Below are 22,188 nucleotides of genomic sequence, written 5' to 3' on the forward strand. Positions count from 1 at the left end.
TGTCCCAATGGGAAGTTATACTTGAAAGATGTTACAAAGCATTTCCCATTCTATCCTATGGGGCAAGCTAGCTTTTCAATAGTGAAAAATGAAATTGGCAGTATTTCACGATCAGGACATGTCACACACACCAGTACATGTCCTACCTTTTACATACACTGTCCCCTGACCATGGGGCTACCTTGGGCCTACCATAGGTGTGCTTCACATGTAAGAAAAGGGAAGGTTAGGGCCTGGTAAGTGGGGGCACATGCCAAGTCGACATGGCAGTTAACAAACTACGCACAGACACTGCAGTGGCAGGTCTGAGATACCTTTTCACGGCTACTCATGTGGGTGGCTCAATCAATGCTGCCGGCCCACTAGTAGCATTTGACTTACAGGCCCTGTCACACTTCAGTGCACTTTACTAGGGACTTACCAGTAAATCAAACATGCCAACCAAGGAGAACCAATTGTATCGACAATTAATACAGGGAGCGCTTGCCCTTTGGCGCTGATCAGCAGTGGCAAAGCGCCGAGCGCATCTAAGCCAGCAAAAATGAAATCCAGCACAGCATAAAAAATACAGGCGGTAGGGGCAAAAAAAGTCCAGGGAAACCACGCTAAAGATGCCTAGTCAAACAGAGTAGCTGCGGTATTTGAGTCTAGGCCTACCGGCACCAGGGTAAGACTAAGTACCTCACGCATTTTTTTAACCCACCACCTTTGGGGTAATCTAAGTAAATGTTGCTTGTGTGAATGCCACCACTTATACAAAATGCCCTGCAAACGTCCAACTTTGTTTGAAAAACAGATCTCCCTCATATTTGTGTGATGGAAAGCTCTGGACATTGCAATGAACAGCCAGTGTTACCACACATCTACCGATAAAAACGTTAACACACGTGTGGTTGGGCCTGTTTTAGTGGACAGTCCTACACCAAAACTGTGGCCATGTCAAGTTGATTTGATGTTAATGTGGGCTTTGCGCAGTTACGTGTTGGCCTATTACTATCCCATTCTATATGCCCACTCCCCCTTTTAGGGTACTGTTAATGAGCAGATCAGTGGGCACACTGGAGGAGAAGACTTTTTTCTTTTGCTGATGTTACTTTTTCTGTCACAGAATAAAGAAGAAATTGTGATTTTGTTTTGGTTTTAACTCACCAATTGACATTTGCAAGGCATTAAGGATAATCATGCTTATTTGGTTTCATCCTAGCCACATCACCCTGGATTCTGTAGGGTCTCATTTTTTAGAAATGTCTGGGGTTGGTAGGTTTCCCCGAGGTGCCAGCCAACCCTTGACTCAAATATTACACATATTCCCTACAAAAGCTCCTCTATCAGGGGTGGTGGTGTAGCTTGGCCGGCTGCTAGATGGCCGCACTCTAAGTGGGCTCTGCCGGCCAAGCTCTTATCCACCGCCATCCTACAGGAATCTCTAATCCCTCCGCACCAAACCGTGATTTCCTGACTCCGGGGGACATTGTGCACGTACTGCCCCGACTCCAGCGTTTCTACCTGCCTCCCCGGCAGAGCTACGTACCTCTTGGCTGGCGCTGGCCTCACGCGCCAGGAGGCCGCTCCCGCTCCCTCTGGAGCTGTGCTTGACTGTGGAACCCTGCTGAGACCGCAGAGTCGCCGGGGACCTGGTGCTGCAGCAGGCGGTGAGTGGTGCTACCCCCCGGGGGGCGGGGAGGTCGCTGGCGGCCATCTGTTGTGTGCGGACCGGTCCGGGGGCGCCGCGGCCTGGTCTCGGCCTTGCGCTACGTTTCCACCTTTCGTGAACACCGCAACGCCTGGGCCAGGCTGTGGGAGCGGCAGACCCCCAGCGTTCCCCCGCTGGTCTTCTCCCCCCTCTGGAGTGCGCTAGCCGCGGATTCCCGCTCCTCTTCTGCTGCGAGGCGCCGGGGGTGCCACCCGCCCTTGCGGCCTGGCCACTTTGAGATATCCCGCACCCGCTCCACGCTGAGGGCTGCCGGGGACTTTCTGCCTTCAACTCCGGGGCCGGCTCCGAGGTGCGGGCAGGGGTGGTCCCCTGCTGATCCCTGGCCTGAACCCCCGCGGGCCGCAACTGACTCTACCTCAACTGCCCCTGGATGCGCGTGTCTGGACTCGCCGTGCCTCAGCGCCTGGTTCTGGAACCAAGGAGGCCTCTGCGAATTGCGTCCCAGCTCCAGGATTTAGAAGCCCGCTCCAGTCGGAGTAATCTTTGCATCACGGGCCTTCCGTAGTCCACCAACATCTCTAAAATGGAAGACTTCGTCGAGCAACTGATTAAGGAACTCTTCGGGGACGTTTTATCCCAATTCTTTGTCATGGAACATGCCCACCGTTCCCTTGGCCCGCGTCCTGGTCTGCCACCCCGCCCCATAGTGGCAAAGATCCTGAATTTCCAGGATCGTGATGCTATCCTCTGGGCGGCACGTGATAAAGGCACCATCCAGCACCAGGGAAACACCCTCTCTTTTTACCCAGATTATACTCTTACTGTTCAAGCTGCCAGGAGAGAGTTTTTGCCGGCCAAGCACATCCTCCAGAAGCACGACATCTCATATTCCCTTGCCTACCCGGCGAAGTTGAGGGTCTGGCAGGGCTCCAAGACACTTATCTTTCCTGACCCAAGTTAGGCCCTGGCTTTTGCTAAGAGACTGGAAAAATAATCTCGATCGTCCCCTCCCAAGTCCCCACTGGAAAGCGCTGACCACCTAAGCGACTGTGATTGACTTTGCGGACAATGGATTAACTTGTTAACTGTCTTTGATGCCGTTTCCTAACCCAAGCTTGGTCACCCTGCTTCTTGGCAGGGGTGTCCTCCGAGTCCTGCCATGCCTCCACTGGGATAATTCCCACTATTATTGCTGTGTTGTTCCCTCCCAGTTGTGAGTCCTGGGGGTGGAGTGGGCGGTTTTCTCAACCTGTTTGGGGGGTTGAAGTGGATGTGGGGTGGGTGGGTTTCGTCCTGTTTGGGTTGGTGAGGTTGTTTTGGGTTGGTGGGTGGTCGGGATTGTGGGTTCCTTCTGGTTTGGTTCTTGACACTGCGTTGTGTTCCCTGCACAGCACCGTTGCAAGCCGATTTTAGTCTGCATTCTGTCTTGCTTGGACTCCTACACAGTATAAGGTTCTCCGACTTGCTTTGAATACACTCACTGGTCATGTATTACAGTTCCATATGCTGCTTCACTGGTACCTCCCTCTCTTTATATGTTGCGCCCTCCTGTGGTCTGTAATGTGGGGGGATCTCGCCACACCTGCAAGTCAGATGCTCACGCGCTTTTCACACGCTGCTTTGTTGGTGGCAACCTATCGGGAGTTGTCACTATTTACTTGCGCTGCTCCTCATCCCCGCTTCACCTTGCCGCCATTTGTCTCCCCTGCTCCATGTGTGCGCTGTGCTGGTCTGCGTTGTCTGCTGCCAGTGCTGTAAAGTGCTGCACCCTGCCCCGCACCCTTATGGCTGACATCGTCTGCTGGACTTGGAATGTCAGTGGCCTGAATGACTACCGCAAGGCTCGTCTGATACACTCACACCTATAGCGCCACAAGGTGGATATATGTCGCTTACAAGAGACGCACCTGCTGCCTGGTTCCATCTCCAGACTCCAATCTCGCTACTGGGGGGAATCCCACTCTTCCAACATACTCATCGTATGCCAGGGGCGTCTCAATCCTGCTGCGCCGTGGCCTTCCCTGGCAGACCTCCTGGGTACTCCTTGATCCAGAGGGTAGATATGCAATCCTTTACGGTCTGCTACTGGCTCAGCCTATCACGATTGCCGCGGTTTACGGCTCCAACTCTGATGACCCGGATTTTTTCCATCAGGTCTGGCACCTCATCTCCTGCGCTCCGCGCCAGTGGTTTGGGGTGGGGATTTTAATGTTACTCTCTTGGCGACCCTGGATCATTCTGGCTCTTACTCGTCCCATCCGCGTGCAGCTACAGCTCTCACGTCTATTTTAACTGACAACGCACTTTATGATGCATGGCGCCACCCCCCTGCGTTACTGGGGCAAGGGGCTGTTGGTCGCGAATTGATCTCTGGCTGACCTCGCCAGTCGTCTTGTCCTGGCTCGCTTACGCGGAGCATATGGCTCGTACCTTCTCCGATCACGCACCTGTTCAGATTCGTCTAAGACCTCCTCATTCCCAGCGAAGTACCTTTTAATTGGCGTCTTTCTCCCAATGCCCTCCGGGACTCTGTGTTCTGCGCGGACATCCATACTGCGATCACCAATTATTTTGATCTAAACTGGGAATCCGTCGACTCTGCCTCCACCCTATGGGAGGGTTTCAAGGTTGTCATTCGGGGCGAATGTATTTCCAAACAGGCGGGCGTCCTCCGCTCTATTCGCTCCACCTTTGCTAAGCTCGAGGGGGTGATTAAGGATCTGGATGCTGCCCAGGCGGCGTGCCCCAGCCCTGAGAAGCTGGTGCTGCTATGCCAAAAGCATACCGAATTCTCGGAAGAAGCCGAACTGTCTTTCCTTGGCAGAGCGGGTCGGGCGAGCCGCTTCCTTAACCTTAACCTCCTACGCCCACCACGTGCAGCCTCCTATATAACGGCCCTCAGTGATGGCTGTTTGGACAGGACCAGTTCCCCGGAAGATATAAAATCCTGTTTTCTCGATTTTTATTCACAGCTCGATTCTGCCGGCACCCCTTTGCCACGTGAGGAGTTTGATCAATATTTTGAGTCCATTGCCCTTGTATAGCTCGAAGACCACCATCGAAAATTCCTTGATGAGCCATTCTCCATGGAAGAAATGTTGGCAGCCATCAATAGCCTACCCAATGATAAGGCCCTTGGCCTGGACGGCCTGCCTGCCTCGTTCTACCTATCATTCGCTGACATCCTGGAACCACAACTGGCAGCCATGTATAAATAATCTTTTGACACCGGTCTATTCCTGCCGTCACTGCGTGAGGCTTTGATAACCCTGCTTCTTAAACCTGACAAGCCTGCCGACCGCCGCGACTCCTACCACCCTCTCTCCCATATAAATATAGATAACAAAATCTTTGCCAAACTGATCGCATCCCGTCTTCTTCTATTAATGCCCACCATCGCCCTCCTGCGCTCTCTAGTCATCTCGCTCGTTTAGGCGGGTAATCAACCCAGGGTGGCCTACAATATCCTCACTCTCCCTATGTCTGCTGGCGGGATGGGGGCGCCAGATTTTTGGATCTACGCTTTATGTGCTCAGGCCAGCTTCCTGCATTTTTGGATTCACCCCACCCCCTATCAGCCCCACGTTGCGTTTGAGACCGATGTGGCTTCTCCCTGGCCTCTGTCCACTGCTCTATTCACGCCTGCGACACGCCCCCGGGCGGAGTTTGACACGGTCAAGACGCTGCGTTGGGCCTGTCTTGCCTGCGCCGTCTATACGGTCTCTCTCTTCTCTCTGCCAAAGCCATGCCAATTGTGAACCACCCAGATCTCCCCTCACTTCAGTCTTCTAGCATGTCTCGACAAGCGGCGCGTTTAGGTCTGAGGACGGTGGCGGATCTTTACCCAGAGAACTCCTTCTACTCTCTTCCAGACTCTTCGGGGTTGCAGGACACGCTGTTCTTCTATCAGTTGCGCGCCACTTGCAGGAAACTGCACCCCACATTCCCTCAACCCCCGCCCACCATTCCGGCTCTGGACTTCATATACACTTCCTCGTCGCCGCACAAGTTAGTCACCGAACTGTATGCTTTTTCCTTGGCGTCAGCCCCCATTTCATCGTATCGGGCGCGGGAGGCGTGGAGTGCGGATCTCGGTATTGATATTTTGTAGGCTGACTGGCTTTATTGCTATAATCAAACCAAAAAGCTGTCACTGAATTACCGGCTCCGCCTGATCCACTTCAAGTACTTGCACAGGTTGTACCGCACCCCAGTGCAGCTCTACCAGCTCAGGCTTACCCCTGGGGATAATTGTTTGTTTTGCGCTGCTCCTGCCGCTGACTTTGCCCATTTAGCGTGGTTCTGCCCTAAGGATTCCGAGTTCTGACAGGTGGTGTGTTCCACCATTTCTGACATCACCGGCGCTGCAGTGTGCCCAGACCCTCCCCTGTGCCTTCTCGGCTTCGTTAAGTTTTGCCCTGACGCTTCTAGCTGCCTGATCTCAATGCTACTGGTCCTCGCCAGACGTAGGATGGCCATGTGTTGGGGTCGGCGGCCTGCTCATAAAGTCTAGAGCTGGTTGGAAGATGCCTCTCGGTGCCAGACTCTCCTTTCGGAGTTCTGGAATTTAATGCCTGCCAGATACCGCCCTGTCGACATTTGGGTCCCCCTGGTAGCCTATCTCCTCTCCTGATCCCACCCCAGCGGCGCTGCCTCTCCCGTGCTCCCTGCCAGCCCTGGGTCCGCGGTGGCCGCCGGCGTTGGTCAGTGACTGCCCCCCTATTTTCCATCAGCTTTACAATTCCCACTGATATTACTATTCCATCTGTGCTCCCCACTAGGGAGGAAGTGACCCTGGGACTGTGGAGCTGTGTCTTTAACATTCCTTGTTTATTAAGTTGCTGTAAATGTGACGTAATTGCATCTCAATGACTGACTTGTAATGTATCTTGCTGCTGTGTGCGGTGGTTCTGCATGGTGTATTGTGTCTGCTATGTTCCTATTCCATAAAAAAGGTTTTGGACTTTTTTGTTTTTTAAAAAGCTCCTCTATCAAAAACATTCCTTGATGTTTGGTATGTACTTAAACCAATTGAAAACCAATGCATGTCTGGTACCGCCACACACAGGAAACCAGGGGGACACAGATGGGGGTCAAGCTTCGGCAGGGATTTATTGCTCAGTGAGGGTTAACTTGATAAAATTACAGTGTTTTGCAAGAAAATGCTAAAAACATTTTAAATGTCATGTTCAGCACAATCTCCCTCTCAGCCAATGCTGGTGTGGCACTAATCACTAGAAAACTTAGGTAGCGTAGATGATTCCTTCCAGGGGAGATACCTGCGACCAAAAGACAGGTACCATAAGTTGGCCTTTTGCTTTATTGCTTTTCAATTTTCTTAGATGCACAGCTCTCAGTTTATCGCTTGTGAGCACCCAAACCTATAAAAAAAATACATATATGTCTGGTACTCCAACTCTCAAGAGACACAAATAAATACAGATTGGAGTCTAGCTTCAGCAAGGATATGCTTCTGTGCTAGGGGGACTAGAGGGAATTATCAAGTCCTAAAAAAAAAAATGGCTAATATTCTGACAGACGTCATGTTGAGAGCATTCTATTGCTCAGCCAATTAGTGAAATGAAGGTCTGGCATCCAATGATGGAAGTCACAGGTTATGCAGATGCTGAAAATGTATGGTTGTCCTATGTCTCCCAGCAGCCCAGGGATCTATACATGTCAGGTATTCCCACCCTCAGGAGATCCAGATGAAGACAAATTTGGGTCAAACCTTGGCAGGGATATGTTCCTGCACTAGAGACACTGGTGGGAATTACCATGTTTTGAACAACAAAATACTAAACATCTAACAAATTTCATATTCACATTCTACTGGCCTAACAGTCAGGGAAGTATGATCAGGTACTCAGTGATAAAAACCTTATAGTGTGTAGATGTGTATATATGGTTGTGTTATGTTTCCATGCAACCAAATTAGTAAAAACCGGTGTTTCACTTTCAGTAGCTCTCCAAATTTCCAAAGTGCTTTGCACCCAGTTTATCACCTATGGCCATTCAGACCCTATAGAAATCCCATCCAGGTCTTGTACCCCCACATTCCCCAAGGAGACTCATTGGAACACAAATTGGGGTCAAGCCTTAGCAGGGGTATGTTCCTACATGAGGGAAACTGAAAGGAATGTTAATGTTAAAAAGTATTTATAGAGCGCACTGCCTCCGGTTGGTTTCGTAGCGCTTACTATTTTATGGACAAAAATTGTTTAAAATTTGACAAATGTCATGTTAAGAGTGCTCTACTAGCCAGCCCGTAGGGGAATAGAGGGCCCGCTTGTACAAATAGATTTCTTAAGCTATACAGAATTAGAAAATATGTATGTATATATATATATATATATATATATATATATATATTTATATTAGTCCTGACATGAAATCCATTATCAAATGAACATGGGTTTATAAACTATGATTCTACCTCATTTTAATGATCTGTGATAATATTATGTACTCAAATGTGCAGGTTACATTCCCTAAGAAAACCCACAAAGAGTTGGTATTACTGGACTCTAGACATTCGGGGAAACAGTTAGTGTTCAAGGATTTATTTTCAGCTATATGATAAATTCAACAAAAACATTGAGCTAATTTGTTTAAAAAATGTTCTCATATTTTTCACTTTGTACTTGGGATGCAGTGAGATGTAGATGCTGCGCTTTCACCAATATATAGCCCTGAATGTGGCGAAGAAATAACACCTAGTTTGTTTAGGTGCACAAAGAGGCAGAAGAGGTAATGCCATTTTTAACGCTCCTGCACAGCTGTGCGCAAACACCCTAACAGTGAAATTGTTAAATATCAGCCATAATACTATTTTGTCCTAAAATACTTAACCTACCATAGCTATCAGCTGAACCTACCAAACCTAATTCACCTTAGCAACCTAGCTGCCTTATCTACTGCACATAGCCAACTCTACCCATCTACTATACCTAACTTACCATACCTACTACCCTTAACCTATCTAAAATAACTTATCTACAGTACCTAGTGTACATTACCTATCCGGCCATATTTGATAGAGAATTCTAGCCGCAGATTCCTTACCTCGGAATTATCCCCAGTCCGGATCTGGATATCCTTCAGCAGTACCCTGTTTAGCTCCATGCCGAAAATGACATGTGCGGTACCTCTATAGACGCCACCCCAGTGCACTGACTCCCATTTTCTTTCCGCTCCAGTCAGCACAGATCCATTGAGAGCTACCCCCCAGTCAATTTTTAACTGACTTTCATCAACTTTATTTTGAGGCTGTTATTGAGAATTTTTTCTCTTAGTGGGCTTGGTATGACACCTAAAAATGCAGCAAGTTTCAAACCCTGTGGTGCCTGACATGCAGATGTCTGTGACAGACCCACACTTGGTTTGTTTGTGATGCTTGGAGCGGGACCACAACTCCAAGGTCTGCGAGGACTGCCACTCCATGAATAAGAAGGTGCTGCAGAAATGTTCCCTGAAGCTCTTCGCCTCCCAATGTTAGACGACCGCTCAACGCTCTTGATCCCAGTTGCGTGGAAGGTCCTGGGACCGCTTGTGGGGCCACTCCCGATGATCGTCGTCATCGTAAGAAGTCGAAGCACTCTTCAACTTAACTCCACCGGTTCAATTCCTCAGACGAGGCATGGGAACGACAATACCACTCAGGGCCTCACTCATCTATGGGGTCTTTGCCTGGGTCCGCTCTGCGCCTCCCAGAGTTTCCCGGAGCGACCCCTACCCGACTCAGAGTTTTATTAGGCCACATATATGTGGGAAGCATATGTTCTCTGGAGCAGCTTTGGGTCCCATGCATTCGGGAGACGCCCCTACTGGATTCCTGCGGCGGATCCTCCTTCAGCGCCAGTTGGGTCCTGTGGATCTGGTGCTGGATCCAGACTCCACACACACAATGCCACAACCTTCCACATAGCCTGCAGCTGTACCGTCATTCCCGGCACCCCATTGTTATACCTGAATGTGATATGAAGCCTTATTTGTTTCGCCCGGCCTACTGAGTCAGAGCTAGTGTCTTTTTCTTTTGATAATCCTGCAGAGGGGGGCAGTTGAAGGGGTCTGAGGACCTTTATACATTCCACCACCCCGTGACGGACTAGAGGACAACTAGTATTCAAATTATACACAGTTATCCGTCCTAGAGGTGCGGCCAGGAGTATGGTCCGATCATGTGACCATTCTATTCGAGATTGCCTGCTTGGACAAACAGAAGCATGACAAAGTCATAACAAAGCCCAGCTGCATACGAGCTTGGAATGGGATTGAAGGTAAAGATCTGTCAGACCTCCTGGAATCTAACCTGCCCTCTTTAGTTGGAGAGGTGGATGATGCCATTACCAGATTCAATGATTGGGCTACTGACCCTTGTGATAAACTTGCTCCAAAAAACCTTTTTATCCCAGATGGACCCATCCCTCTGCCCCCTGGTACACTCCCAATTTAAAAGCTCAGAAATGTATTTGTAAACATTCTGAACGGGAATGGAGGAAGGGATATAAGGCTGAGGATAAAATTAAACACAAAGAAAGTATTCGGGTCTATAAGCAATTATTGTTCACGACTAAGTAAGAATACTTTGCTAACCAAATTGAACTCGCGGAAAACACGGCGAAATATTTATTTTATATTGTCTGTAAATTGGCCAATTCACAAACTTCACAAGTGGTGGAGAGCCAGGAACTATGTGATAAAATTGCCAGTTATATCCTAGATAAAGTGGAGGATATTTCCTCAACCTTCAACAATGCTAATAATGGATTCTCATATGAATACGGTATCGACAGAAACATTGCTTTCCAAACTCAGAATTCATTGACTGAATTCCCTCTGTTAACAAATACAGACACCACCAAACCATTGCAAAATAGGAAATCAGGATCCTTATGACTCTTGTCCGATTAAAATAGCCAAATTGACCCCTCAAATCTTTGTTGCAGCTCTTACCCCTCTTTTTAACACTATACTGGAAGCAGGCAGGATCCCTGCCTACTGGAAAACTGCCTCTTTGATTCCTCTTTTAAAAAAATCTAATTTAGACTCAAAAGATGTTCCTAATTTTAGTCCCATCTCTCGCCTCCCTTTTCCGGCTAAAATGTTGGAAAAATGGATCAATAGTCACTTGAGCAGATATCTTCAGGATGCTGAGGTACTTGATTGTACCCAATATGGCTTCCGGGAGGGCTATAGCACAGAAACTGCCCTCTTAAAATCTACTGACGAGATCCGGAAAACTTTGGATCAGGGTGGTAAAGCAGCAATGATTATGCTGGATCTCTCCACAGCGTTTGACACGGTCCATCATGCTCTTTTGATGGACCGTTTGTCAGCCTGCGGAGCACAGAATACCGCCTGGAAGGTTTTTAAATCTTTTCATTCCGATCGTCAGCAGATAGTGGCCCTGGGAGAGTTCTGCTCTCCCCCCTTCCAACTTCCTTGTGGGGTTCCACATGGGTCATCTCTAAGTCCCACTTTATTTAATGTCTACGTGTCGTCTTTAGCTCCTTTGATTAGATCTTTTGGTTTCCATCTCACTTCTTATGCAGACGATACGCAGATAGTGGTATCACTCCTTCCAGGATCTGAAGGGACTGTGAGCCACAAGCTACATGACTGTATGGAAGCTGTTGGCTCCTGGATGTCCAGTAATTGCATTAAATTGAACTCGGGCAAGACTGGGGTTATTTTATTTGGGAACAATGTTAACCTGTGGACCCCTGAATGTTGGCCTGACTCCTTGGGACCCCGGCCTTTACCCTCTACACAAGTGAAAAACCTGGGAGTGTACTTAGATGATAGAATGGACATGAAAAGGCAGGTTAATGCCATTGTGTCATCTACTATGTTCACCCTCAGGACCACTAAGAAAATTCTTCCTTTTCTGCCTAAGGAGAGTCTGCAGACTGTGGTTACGGCATTGATTATGTCGCGACTGGACTATTGCAATAACCTCTATTTAAACATTCAAGAGAGGCTGTTGCATAGACTCCAGATGCTGCAGAACACTGCTGCTAGGCTGATATCTGGCATACCAAAGTCCTGTCCGATCTCTAATGAAATCTGCAGACTTCATTGGCTACCAGTAAGGCAACAAGTATATTTTAAATCCATGTGTCTTGTCTTTAAATCACTCCAGAACCAGGGACCACACTATCTACAGGATCAATTACAATGGTATCAACCAGCTAGGCCCCTATGCTCATCAGCTCAAAAATTGGTGAGAGTCCCACCCGTGAAAAAAGCTTGTTGGGGTGGGAAAAGCTTTGTGGGAAGTGCTGTAAAGATGTGGAACCAGCTTCCCTTTCACCTAAGGAACTGTACGCATTTGTTGCCATTCAGGAGAATGCTCAAAACTCGGTTGTTCTAGTCCCCTTCTTAATCTCTCCTCTTTTCAGGATAACAGATAGTGCCAGGACACCCAAGGATAACAGAAGCGCTTAATAAAATAATTAACATAACATAACAGGAACTGTTGGATTTTAGTGAGTTAGACACCTCACCAGACACTGACTTGGTCTCTCCTCCTACTGTGGCTTCAGAGAAGTGAGCCTCGTTTTCAGTGATGGTGCAGAGAGAGGCTGAGCTCCTGGAAATTACGTTGCCCTCGGTGGCAGTCAAGACAAACGTCTTGACAGAGTCGCTTCAGCCGGAAGTCGCCCACACAGAATCTCTGCTCCCATCCACTGAAGCCCTCATAGATGTCCTTCTTGGGGCCTGGTCCAAGCCCTACACTGGAGCTCCTGTGCACAGACGAGTGCCCAGCTCCTGGGGTCCCCAGGTTCCTCACCTAGTATCCCAACCTCCACCTCTTGAATTAACCCTAGTGGGTTTTCTACCACTGCACTGGATAGGGAGTTCAAAAGGCTGGACACTCTTGGTAGGAGGATGTTCTCTTCTGCCAGCACTGCATTTTATGAGCTGCCACACAAACACACACACCACACCACACACACCCAACACGCACGCACGCACCCACACTCTGGGATTCTGTTGTGCAAGTACTGTCTACTGTTTTGTGAGGAGGCCTGAGCCATACTAAACCAAGCCATTTCTGAAAGATGGGATGCAGCAAAGTTCACCATCAGATGTGGCTTGGACATGACCCACTCACTAGGCAGAGCGATTGTGTCATCAGTGGCATGCTTGATTGAGAACTACTGGCTTTTCAAGGGATGTCCCGACTTCCCTCATGGAAAAGTCCTTTGATGGCTCTCGCCTCATTGGCAGAAAGGCATACTCCGCGCTGGATCGCTTAAAAGGCAGCAGGGCTATGGCCAGATCTTTGGGCCTATCCATGGCTCCATGCCAACCCCAATGTGCCATTTGCCCCTTCCATGTCTATGATAGGGACTACTATCCGCGTCATTTCCCGGCCTTTTTGTGCCCGTGGACATGATTCCCACACACCACATGGGACCACCAGAGAGAGGTCAGGCCGGTCCACTGCCCCCACCCCCTGCAGCTTCTACCCCAAGCCCATTTGGTTTGCACTCATACCAGCACAGGCACCCAGTAGGAGGCAGGATTCACTATCACCTGCCCCACTGGCAGTCCATAACATCGGACAAGTGGGTTTGTTAAATCATCCAGAGGGGATACAATCACCCCTTTCTGGAACCCCCTCCCATTCCACTGTATCATGATTGGCTGATGGAGGGCAATCTCTCCTTGCTCACTTAGGAAGCACCAGCTCTTTATGCAAAAGGAACCATTGAGACGGTGCTGGCATTAGAAGTAGGTAATGGTTGCTATTCTGGCTACTTTCTAGTGCCCAAGAAGGACACAAGTGTCTAGACCTGAACCTTCTCACCTTCTTTCTGAAGAATGAAAAGTTCAAAATGCTCATTTTGCGTCAGGTCCTGTCTGTCCTTGAATTGGTAGACTGCATGGTAACACTGGACTTGCAAGAATCCTATTATCACATCCCCGTCCTGCCTGCCCACAGGTGTTAATTGTTCATGGTTGGCAACAAGCATTATCAGTTCGCTGTGCTCCCCTTTAGCCTTACCAGCGTCCCTCAAGTGTTCACCAAGGTTATGGCCTTGGTTGCAGCACATGTGAGGAGTTCAGGGGTTCTAGTCTTCCCCTACCTCGACAATTGGCTATTCAATGCGGGCTGGCACCAGGCAGTCACCTCCAGACTTCGGCTGACCTACTGCACTCCCTGGGGTTCGCTGTCCACGTCACACCTGATTCTCTCTCAGATGCTCGCTTTCATCGGAGCTGTTCTAGACACAATGCAATTTCGGTCTAGCCTCCCAAACTGTGAGTCCAGGATATTTAGGCTAGGATTCTATTATTTCAGCCTCTATCCGGGATTTTGGTGCGATTGAGAGGCTTTTGGGCTTTAGGACCTCCTCCATTGTGCTGGTAACACATGCCCATTGGCATATGCGGGCTTTGCAGTGCGACCTGAAGTCCCAGCGGGACAGCATCGGGGAACCTCTACAACATGGTCAGTTTTCTAAAGGAACTACAAAACACCTACAGTGGTCGCTGACGAAACGAGACTGGGTCAGCAACAGACCCCTCTTCCATCTTCACACAGAGATGACTATAATGACAGATGTTTCACTCATGGGCTGGGAAGAGGTGGAGATCAGAGGACTCTGGTCTCAAGCGGAGTTCCAGCTCCACATTAACCTGCTGAAGATGTGGCAAATCGAACTGAAATTAAAAGCCTTTCTTCATTCTAGCAAGGAAAGGCAAATTTAGGTGTTCACCAACAACACCACCGTGATGTGGTACTGCAACAACCAGGGCAGGTGGGGGTCATGTACTCTGTGTCAAGAGACCCATGTGTTTCTAGCCATGGCTGGAAAATCAGGGCATTTCCCCGGTGGCAAGCTGTCTGTATGCCCGAGCAGACAAGCTCTGCCATCAATACCTAGTGGATCACAAATGGTATCTCCATCCAGTGGTGGTTCGAGGTCTCTTCCGAAACTGGGGAGAACCTTGGTTAGATCTGTTCTCCACCGCTGAGATACACAACGTCAGCAGTTCTGCACGCCGGAGTTTCCAAGATGGCTTTAAATCGGAGACGCTTTTTGTCTTGAGTGGAGCTCAGGCCTCCCCTATCCCTATCCAAGGCCGAAGTCATTCTTGTGGCTCCGGATTCGCCACAGATAGTTTGGTATCCCAAACGCCTGAGTATAAGCATCAATTCCTGATCAGGCTGCCCTTCAGGTGGATCTTCTTTCCCAGCAGCGGGGCAGGGTCTTGGACCCGAACCTGCACACCTTTTGCCACCATGCCTGGAAATTGAGCCTTGCCATTTGACAACTTTCGACCCCCAAGTCCGTGACATTATTTTGTAAGTCACGCATCCCTCCACCAAGACAGTATATGCCGGTCGTGGGGACACATTTGTAACCTGGTGTACATCCAAAATCATTGACCCTGTTTCTGCACCCTTACCAGTGCTTTGCTCCGGGCAAAAGATTATTTGTCTGGCATATTTGCTTTCCTGTGTTTGCTGGACCACCCTTCTTCATTCACCTGGTGTAACTCATTTCCTCAAGGGATTACAACACCTGGTTCCTCCCAGACCATTTATCATGCCCCAGTAGGACCTCAACCTTGCCTTAATGTTTCTCATGTGCATGCCCTTCGAACCACTGCACAATTGCCCACTCCGGTTACTGATCATAAAAGTGTTTTTTCTGGTGGCCATAACATTGTCCAGGAGAGTCCGCTCTGTACAACCTTTCTACACGACATCCTATCCAGACACAGTGGTTCTGAGAACCCGAACTTCTTTCAAAAGGTAGCAACACCTGTCCATGAAGGCTACAATATCACCTTGCCTATTTTCTTTTTTTTCACGTTACCCTTCTAAAGAAGAGGAGAGACTCCACCATCTTGACTCAAAAAGAGCGTTGACATTCTACATTGATCCTACTAGAGAGTTCTCGCTGGATGATCAATTGTTCTTTGGGTATGTTGGGGTGAAGAAAGGGAAGGCTGTGTTGAAGTGAACCATCTCACAATGGATAGTGCTCTGCATAAAGATCTGCTACTCATTGGCCAAGAAGCAACCCCCTAAGGGTTTGCATGCCCATTCCACTAGAGCCAAGGCTGCAACCACTGTGTTAGCTCGCAGAGTCCCTGCCCTGGACATCCATCAGGTACTAACGTGGGAGTGCTTGAACATGTTCACCAAGCACTACTGCCTGGACCGTCCAGTTCATCGTGATTGGAACTTTGAGCATTCTGATTTGCAGGACCTTTAGTCAAATCTGTTCGCAGACCCACCTCTGGGGAGGTATTGCTTGGATATCTATTCTGAGTCTAGCAATTTGTGGCTAGAAGTCTCTATCAGAAGAACCAGTTACTTACCTTCGATAACACCTTATCTGGCAGAGGCTCTATCTAGCTGCAGATTCCTTACCGACCATCTGATCCTTCCCGCTATGTGAATGGATTTCTACGTAGGGTCACCCTTATGAGGCCCGTAATGATGCACACCAGCCCATCATCATTCTTTGTGGCTCCATGCTCCTTGCATGAAAAGGTTACGAAAAGAAACGGAAGTCAGTGTGCTGGGATGGCACCTATGTAAGCACTATGCATGTCACTACTGACGCGGCCGACGCAGAGCTGAACTATGCCACCTACCGGCATGCACGGGTACTGTTCAAGAATTACCGGATCCAGTCTGATGCCTAGGGCTAATTCTAAGGTAATGAATATGTGGCAAGATGGAGTCCCTACCAGATAAGACGTTACCTAAGGTAAACAACTTGTTCGACTAGTCTACCATACTTCACCTATTATAACTTAACATACTTACCATACCTACCTACCATACTTAGTGTACTTTATGTAACAATCATACCTACTGTTGGGCTTGGCCCTTTTTGCAAGGTCATGGCTGTGAGGCTGCCCTCTCATAGGAACGCATTGGGGATTCCCTAATAAGTGTACCATGGTAATCCCCGATATGAGAGGGACAGCGAGGTCAAGTTTGGTATGTTTGGAATAGTAATAAATGCAACGCAATAGTGTGCACAGATTTATTATCCCTATTTTAGAAATGCCACTTTTAGAAGTTGCCATTTCTGTGTGCTATGTGTCTGCCTACCTGATGTGTATTGCATGTCGCTCTGGAGTGACAGTGGCTGGTGAGGTGTGTGTGGCTTCCGGGAGGGCAGGGTGAGCAGGGCTAGGCTGAATAGGAGATCTGAGTAGTGGTCCCCTGACCCTGACTAGGTATGTGCCTGCCTAGGCGAATGCTGGCTCCGTCCACCTGTTGTGGTTTGATGACCGAGCCCCCACCTGACAAAGGGAAAGAGGAGCCCTGTAAACAAAGTGCTCCAATAACCCCCAGCCCTGTGCCAAGGCAGAACAAAGGAAAATGTATTATAAGTACTGAGGCTGTGACCCCATGTTTGTGTTGTACTTCCTTGCTACTTGGGGACTGCTGCTGCTGGGCCCTAGGAGGAACAGCTACGAGGCACTGCCTCCCTGCTGGAGGGCACTGTGAGCTGGCCTGCCTGGGCCAGTGCTTAATTTGAGCCGGTGCTGGGCACCAGCATTTAATTGTCGGCACCGGTGCTTGTGACAGACTGCCACAAGGTGGCGCTGTCTAGCCATATTAGAGATGCTCACAACAACATTTAAGTATTAATTAAATATATATAAAAAATGATTATCACCTGCCGCCCAAGTCATTCTTATAGCTTTGGGGGTCGTAAATAGTCCAAATTGTCACACTTGTGGAAGTGTGATGGTTAATAGAAGAGTTATCATCATCACTGGCAGTGGCAAACTGTGGTGCAAGCTGAAGTAGACTCTTGACAAGAGCCCCGGCACTGAATTTTTAACAAATGAAGCAGTGGCCAGGGCCCAGCCTCGTGCCCCTGAAACTTTGCCTGAGTGCTATATATCTCTCCCAGGACAAGGAGAGTACTGGGACTTTGCAGTGCTGAACATCGGCATATTTGGAGGGAATCCCGATGTGGGTATTGCCCTGCATTGATGCCTTGGAGGTGGGATCCCACCCCGCATTGGTGTCATTGAAGGCGGGAGCCTACCCCACATTGTGAGGAGCGGGAGCCCATCCCGCGTTTGTGCTCCTGTTGGCGGGAGCCCACCCCGCATTTGCAAGTCTTGAGGAGCGGGAGCCCACCCTGCTTTTGTGCTCCTGTTGGTGGAAGCCCACCAAGCATTTGTGTTCCTGTTACCGCAATTCTGCGCTGAGGGAGATGAGGAACCGCCAAGAATCGTCAAAACCAGGAAGTCAGGCAATCGCTGCCTGACGGTGGGTGGGGCCTGCCGCAGTTTCGGAGCCGGAGCATTGCGGGCTCAATTTCCGCATTCCCCGCCTCGGACCTGAGTGAGGAGAAGCGGCCGGTGCAGAAGAGAAGTCCTGAGAGACCCCAGGAGAGGGGCCGGCCGAGGCACATTGTCTGTGTCTGCCCTGCAGCATCAAACGAAGACCGGAGGAGTCCCCAGAAAGTCCGGTGAGTGGGGCTCGAATTTGCCCAGTTGATGCCAGTGCTTGTTGGGTGCCAATCCTGTCACAGCTGCACCGCAGAAGAGTGGGCAGCTACATCGCTTTGGGGGCAATATTGCTTTTTAGAGTCCCAGAGGGGGAATCTGGAGGCACAGCAGTGCCAGGGCTATTTGTCATGGCTGCACCGCAAGAGCGCGGGTAGCTGCAACGGAGGGGATCATTTCTTTTAATGATGAGGGGGTGAGTTGCACCCCATGCCCCCTGCGCATTATGCACAGTGGTTTCGCTGCCTAGTCAGCCCAAGGGGCCTGTGGAAGGCCCCAGTTGCGCTCTGACATTTTGGACAAAGGGCATTTGAGCCCCAGAGGAAGGCCAGTTGGCCAGGGCAGGTACCTGTGTGTACCAGGAGGGCGCAAAGCCCTAAGGAAAGGTGATGTATGCACCTAGAGAGTGTCACTTAGGTGCCCTCCTAATTGTGATTTATGAGTAAATGTGTTTTATGCCTAATGTGATGCAGACATAATGCGATTGTGTTGCTAGTGCTTATGCTGAGTACAGAATTTTGCCAGTAGTTACTGGTAGTATTTTACTTTTACTACTTGTGCATGTGATGGTTCTGACTGTGGCCCGATTGGCCCTGTCATTTATATAATCCCCTGTGAATATTGTCTAGTGCCAGTGGCACAGTATATATGTGTGATTGTGATTCTAATGTATTTTGGATGATACAAAGGCTATTTCTTTTATATAACCTTGTGTGGAGTTTCTTTTGTGGTGTGCCTAGTGTGTTGCTGCTGTGTGTGTGTTGGGCAAAGGTTCTACACATTACCTCTGAGATAAGCCTGACTGCTCGTGCCAAGCTACCAAGGGGGTGAGCAGGGGTTACCTTCAGCGTGTAACTCCTGTGCCCTGACTAGAGTGGTGGTTTCTTCCTGGCTTAGGCACAAGCCCTAGCCAACCAGAAATCCCATTTCTAACCCCTACCATAGTTCGCCTTCCATGCTTAGCTAAAGTACCTAATCCACGCACCATGCCTAGCTTAGCATAATCGTTGTATCATGCCTACCATAACTATCATACCTACCTAGCACACTTAATTACATACCATACCGACCATGCCTAACCTTGCATACCTACTCATCATACCTGCCGTACCCACCTACCATATTCAACCTAACATACCATGCATACTGTACCTATACAGCAGATAATGTGTACTGCATGACAGACCACGTGCCAGGGATGGAATAGTGTGGGTGTGTGTTACAGCGCATCTTCTCATGTGCTACAGTGCCTGTCTTCATGGATAGCTCTTCTGTTGGTTTTAAGAACTGAACCCTGTGACCTTACCAAGTTCTCTGTTCCCACTCCATCCATCACAGCTCTTATCTTAGGTTGGGGAAACAATAATGGGGTAGCCTGTTGATTCTCCCCACCCCCAACCTCCCCTTCAACCTCCTTCTGTCACCCATTCCTTCCCCACCCTGCCTCCTCCCTCTGTGTTCCTTCGCCCCAGCTCCTCTTTTTATTTTTTTGAAGGCCAAAAATACAAATCTGGAACTTAGCTCCTACCTATTTATTTTTTTTCCAGCAAAAAGGAAAAGCTATCCACATTATTCCTGACACACAAATCAACTCCACACATTTCCAATCCACAACACACAGTTCAACACCAAACCACATAACTCAACAACAGAATTACACAACACAACGCATCCAATCCACATCACAGAATTGCACATGATGCTACAAAATTCAATAGCACTCCACATAATTAAACTCCACTAGATGCGCCTCCACAACAGAAAATACCATTCCACATAATACCACTCCATAACACACAATCCCACTCCACATCATTCCAGTATACTCCGTACCACATAATTTCTATCCACATAATTCCACTGCACACCATGCCACATAATTCCACTACAAGCATCCACACCACATAAATCCACGCCACACAATTCCACAACTAACAATTCCAATCCAACCCACATAATTCCACTATACACCACATACAAACACTCCATGACACATGGGTAAAATACATTGTCATTTACACCGCCAATACCTCTTATTCCAGCAAATGTGAGACCGTTTGCATTTCCAGTGCTTGTTGAGTATTTTTCTGGTGACTGTTCTAGGCTGACTGGCTCCTGCTCTGCAGACTAGGCCACTCTTCATGGTCATGTGTGTTGTGCTGTACATTGTAAGAGGCCTGCTTTTGACTGGAAAACCTGTCTGTCTCCCTGCAGGGCGATTCTTCTATCAGAGACTGGTGGAGTTCATGTCCAGGTACGACAGACTTCTGTTTTTGACACTGATATCACTGTTCTACCTTTTATATTAAGTGAAAAATCAATATGGTGAACTTGACACTTGTAATTAAAAGTACCACACTGAATCTCTTATTTTAGAAATTTGGGGTCAGAGCGGAGCTGGCCATGAGGAGTGCAACGGGTGACCGCTTGTACATTCAAGAAATTCCTGCTGGCCTTGTGGAGAGCGCTTTGTCGAAACTGTCCCCGCTAAGACGACAGGGGTACTTTTTATAGGCATTGTTTTGGCAAGACCACGCATGTTTTTCGTTGATAAAATCTGTGGTCTCCAAATCCATTTTCACAGGGATTTTGCCAAACATGAACTTCTATGTGCAATTGCTTGTTGTCAAATGTTGGCATAATTTGGCAACATTGAAGACACAGGTGAAATATGTGCAAGAGCCTTCATTAACGGGATTAATAAGGGGTACAGTGAGGTCATCCGCTGGTGGTCAGTCACACTTTACAGAATCCTAAATAAAATAAAATAATTGGCACATAACTCAACTGAATGTTCTTCAGCATAGCATTCACATGATTGCATTGTCTACTACCTGCTGGCAGAATTTCAGACTATCTTCAAAATACTCCCATTATACCCAGTATCTAGTCGGAGCGGGTAGCCAGTTGTTTTGGCTGTTGTTTTTTACTTATTTATTTATTTATTTTATATTCTTATATAGCGCCTGAATAGACCCCCGAAGGGGTATCTCCGTGCTTTGCCAGTAAGAGTATAACTCCAGATGTTTATTCAGAGGGAATAGTTCATATTACCAGGGGGAAGTCAGTTGCTGGAAAATAGGTGTGTTTTTAAGGTCTTCCGGAAAGTCAGCTGGCAAGTGAGAGGTAGAGAGTTCCAGAGCCTTGGTCCTGCATGGGCTAGCGCCCGGCCTCCTTGTCTAGACTTTTTTATTCTGGGTATCTGCAGAAGCTCCAGGTTACCGGAGCGCAAGGAGCGTCCAGGAACATATGGCTGAAAGATTTTGGCCAGATATTTTGGGCCTTCACCTATCATACTTCTATGAATAGTGCATAGAGTCTTAAACTGTACTCGCTTCCTTACTGGCAACCAGTGGAGTCTAGTCAGCAGGGGGCGGGAAGGAGTCCTGGAAGGTACATTAAGGACAGTCCTTGCTGCCGTATTTTGGATCACCTGTAACTTTTTGAGTTGTCCTTCATTAGCTCCTAAGAGAAGACCGTTACAGTAATCCACTCTGCTGATGACTAGTGCCTGCACAAGTGTTTTCCTGTGGCAGTCTGGCAAATAGGCGAACACTCTTTTTAGCACCCCGATTGCCCGAAAGCAAGTACTGGCCACTTGATTTACATGGTCCTTAAAAGTGAGTGTCTGATCTAATAGTACACCCAGGTTTTTGACCGTGCTCTTAGGACTGGGAACAGGTCCTAATTCCAAGGGCCACCATTCGGGTGACCAGTGTGTTGCTGCTTGCCCGAACAACATGACCTCTGTTTTCCCTACGTTACATTGGAGACAGTTTGATGACATCCACTCGGATATTGCTCTCATTCCATCTGCAAAAGATCTTTTTATTGCAGGTGTCAGACTTTTAAAAGGGAAAAGGAGTTGGGTGTCGTCGGCGTACGACACCGGGGTAAACCCAAATGATCTTGCTAAGTTGGCTAAGGGGGCCACATACACATTGAATAGTGTCGGGCTTAGACACGAGCCCTGTGGCACTCCCTTATTGAGCTCCCTGTGGATGGATTTGTGGGAGCCCAGCCTA

At 48.5% G+C, this 22,188-nt stretch overlaps 1 long non-coding RNA gene across 1 annotated transcript in view; it reads left to right on the forward strand.

Annotated features, from left to right (window-relative positions):
• The window catches only part of LOC147750924 (uncharacterized), an 83,241-nt gene extending 62,824 nt beyond the window's left edge, over nt 1-20,417 (forward strand). The window contains exon 5 of the long non-coding RNA XR_015295344.1: nt 20,378-20,417. This is a non-coding gene — a long non-coding RNA (uncharacterized LOC147750924). The remainder of the gene's footprint in view (nt 1-20,377) is intronic.
• Nucleotides 20,418-22,188: the final 1,771 nt, after the last annotated feature.

The sequence above is a fragment of the Lissotriton vulgaris genome, chromosome 1_1 (assembly GCF_964263255.1).
Source record: "Lissotriton vulgaris chromosome 1_1, aLisVul1.2, whole genome shotgun sequence".
In the NCBI taxonomy this organism is placed as follows: Eukaryota; Metazoa; Chordata; class Amphibia; order Caudata; family Salamandridae; genus Lissotriton; species Lissotriton vulgaris.